Genomic DNA, 3,972 nt, shown 5'->3' on the forward strand with positions numbered 1-3,972 from the left:
ATTTCCGTTTTCCTTCCTCCCTCCGGTGAGTCTCCCCTTCCTCTTTATTTAGTGATAATGGCGGCTAGAGGTTCTCGAAGTCCCCAGGAGGGAGTTTCCGGAGACGAAGGCGAAGCGCAACGTTTTTGGAATGTTGCGGAATCGCCTTCCTTACTGACAGAGATAGCAGTTGATGCGAACGCTGCTTTTCTTTCTGAGAGGGTCACTGAAGCTCCGGCGGGGCGACCTGCCTCCGTTGATCCTTCTCGTGGTGGGTCGTCTTTAATAACCCGCCCGGGAAGGCCTAATCTTCCAAGGGGCATGGAGGAAGAAGAGGAGGAGGAAGAGGAAATGTTGATTGCCGAGGGAACCTCTGGGCCGGTTCCTGTTGATGAGTCGGCACACGCCGAGTCTGAAGGAGAAGGATCGGAGGATGATCTAAGCGGCCCGGTTCCTTCAGTTTTAACTGAGGCGGATTTAGACAGAATCCGAATTGGGTATCACATCCCCGAATCGGTTATCACTTATCTCCCCCGTCCAAATGACTTGCCGGATCATCCTCCTGCTGGGGCGGTCGCGATCTACCAAGTCTCGATGCAATGCGGCTTGCGTCTGCCCCTTCAGGCCATTGTCCGGGGAGTTTTATCTCGTATTCAGATTGCCCAGGGGCAAATAGTTCCGAATGGGTGGAGGAACTTATTCGGGTGTGCGGTGTTGTGGGCTGAGATGGAACAGCCACCGCTAACAGTAGACAAATTTCTCCACTTATACCAAGTGCGCGTGAATCCGAACTACCCCGGCTATTATGTCTTCGCTGCTTGGCGGGGCGGAGGCGGCTCCCTAATAACTGACCCTCCCACTTCCAACAAACATTGGAGAGAACGTTGGTTTTGGGCCTGTGGTCACTGGGAGACTGCTGAGTCCGGGTCCTACGAGGCTCGTGTTCCTCGGGCGTTCCAGAGAGCAGGTGACTTAGGTCTTCTCTCTTGCCCTTCTTTATTTTTGTAATATTCTAAGTCTGACGGGCTTGTGTCTGCAGATATTCCGAAGAAGCGGCAAAAGCTCGGCTCCAGTGCTTCAGCTCGTATCAAAGAGTTGAGGACGTTGGATCCGGCAGATAGGTCCTGGAAGGTGCTCTTACAGCCGGAGCGTCTTCATCTCGCAGGTCTAAACTCGGCCGTCACAGGTAATGGAAAAATGTATCTTCATGTATCTTCTGAATTTTTCCTGACTTACTTCGTTTTTTTTTTTATTATTTTTAGATTTGCCCGAAGCTCGACCCCATCTCAGGATTGTTCCTGAATCGGCCCCCTCGGAAATGACTGGAGCTCGTCCTCCTCTTAGGGCGGTTTCGAAGTTAAAGGCTCCTCCGCGATCAGTTCTTCTGTCGGAGCCTCGGCCGCCGAAGAGACAAAGAGTGGTGCGGAAGGAGAAGGAGCCTGCTAGTTATTCTGCCCCTACTGTCGTCGTAATTTCTGACCCGAAAGAAAGGGTGGAAGCGACGGTGGCCGCAGCCTCGGAACCTCAGGCGGCGCCCGACTCGGGACACGTTGCGACGGATGTTCCGAGACGGGAGGAAGAGACTAGGGCTGCGTCTTCCAGAGGGGAAGAAGAGACGAGGACTGCATCCTCCAGAGGGGAGAAAACGAACCAAGAAGGGCCGTCCGTCCTGCAGAAGGTGGTGTCGGGGATGGTTCCCTGGGCCTTAGCCCATGGGAGCGAAAAAGAGTTCATCAGTCTCTACAACGCTCCTTCATCGCAAACCGTCGGCCATGCAGCAAGGGTGCTTTTTGAACTAGCTCCCTGCTTGATTAAGGCCAGCAAAGAGTTATCTTCGACTCATCGGCTGCAGACTCTTCTGTCGGAAGCCGAAGGGCGACGCGAGGATGCCGAAACTCGGGTCGGCGTTCTGATGGGCGAGGCGGCCCTTGCCCGGAAAGCTGCCGAAGACGCAAAAGCAGAGGCGGCTTTCTCCAGGAGAGCCCTTGATGAAGCGCAAGCCGAGGTTACTCGGGTATTGGCTCTCCTTTCCAGAGCTGAAGAAGAGAACCGACGAGTTCTCGCAGTCCATGCTTCTTGCGCAGATGACTTAGCTCGGGCTAAGCTTGAGGCGGCGGAGCATATTCAGCAGGCCAACGAGAAGACTCGGGAGGCCGAGAAGGCTAGGGACCAAGCCGTCCAAGCTTTCCTTGAGTCAGCGGAGTTCGAGGATGAGAGGGATCGCTTGTTCCAAAGCGGATATCTGGAATGTGTCAAAGACATAAAGAAATCTTTTCCTGACCTTGATCTCTCAGAAATCGAGGGAGGAGGAGCCTCGGAATCCGAGAATCCGGACGCCGCTGCCGAAGTCATTGCTGGAGATGAGGCCGGCACATGCGAGAATGCTTCGGGTACCGTTCCTACCGGAGGACAGTAACCAGGGCCCCTTGCGTTTTTTTTTTTTTCGATGTATTCATATGTTATCTCGCATGTGGTTGATGAATGAAAGAAGACGCTTAGTTTTATTCATTTGACTTAGCTTTAATCTTTCTTAGTTCAGAGTATTTAAACATTGAGTACCGAGCTAAGGATAGTAAATCTTGAGGTGCTCAGCGTTCCAAGGATGAGGCAATGATTGTCCGTTTAGATCTTTTAGCCGATACATTCCTGGTTGGATGGTGCCCGAGACGATATAGGGTCCTTCCCAATTGGGTCCCAACGTACCCGATCCAAATTCCTTGGTATTGGAAAATACTTTTCGGAAAACCATATCTCTCATTCGAAACCTCCTGACCTTAACTCGGGTATTGTAGAACCGAGCCACTTGTCGTTGTCGTGCCTCCGTGTGCAGTCGCGCCATTTCCCTTTGTTCGTCCAGAAGGTCGAGCCCGAGTGTGAGGAGTTCTTCATTTTCTTCCGCATTGAACGAAGTGATTCGAGCCGAGGGTAATCCGATTTCAACGGGAGTGAAGGCTTCCGAGCCATACGCGAGTAAAAAGGGGATTTCTCCTATGGCGGTTCGAGCTGTAGTTCGGTAAGCCCAAAGAATTTTCGGGAGCTCTTCGGCCCATGCTCCTTTGGCTCGGTCAAGCTTGGTCCGAAGATTTTGCTTGATAATCTTGTTAACCGCCTCAACTTGTCCGTTAGTTTGAGGATGATGAGGTGAAGAATAGACGTTTCTGATTCCGAGGTTGTCGCACATCTCGCGAAAGCTCCTATTATCAAATTGCCTTCCATTGTCTGTAATAATGGTACGGGGTACTCCGAACCGGCAGATAATATTTTTCCATACAAACTCGGTGATCTTCTGCTCGGTTATTTTAGCTAATGGCTCTGCCTCGGCCCACTTCGTGAAATAATCCACTGCTACCACAGCAAACTTGGTCTGACCTTTTCCCATAGGGAGTGGACCTATGATATCGACACCCCACTGTGCGAAGGGCCAGGGACCAGTCATCGGCGTCAGTTCCTCGGGGGCTTGCCTCGGAATTGCCGCGAACCGTTAACATTTGTCGCATTTTTGGACGAGCTTGCGAGCGTCGTGTTGGATAGTGGGCCAGTAATATCCCTGTCGTAGGACCTTGTGGCGAGAGATCGCCCTCCAGAGTGGTTTCCGCAGATTCCTTCATGGATTTCACGTAGTACATAGTTCGCCTCACTGGGTTTGAGGCACCGCAACAACGGAGCGTAGTAACCTTTCTTATAGAGGATTCCGTTGAGTATGGTGTAACGGGAGGCTCGAATCTTAACTCGTCGAGCCTCGGCACGATCTTCAGGCAGCTTTCCCTTGTCAATGTATTGGCGGATTGGATCGATCCAGGATGGTTCCGAGTCGATTGCATTGACGGCCTCGCTAATCGGTTCATTTATACTCGGCTTATCGACGTATTCGACAGGGACGGACCTGGGTATATCATCTTCATCGGCGGAGGCGAGCTTTGCTAATAAATCGGCTTTGCCGTTTTCTGTACGAGGGATCCGAGTGACACGACAGAGTTGGAATCCATTGATAAG

Source organism: Magnolia sinica, chromosome 3 (assembly GCF_029962835.1).
Source record: "Magnolia sinica isolate HGM2019 chromosome 3, MsV1, whole genome shotgun sequence".
NCBI lineage: Eukaryota > Viridiplantae > Streptophyta > Magnoliopsida > Magnoliales > Magnoliaceae > Magnolia > Magnolia sinica.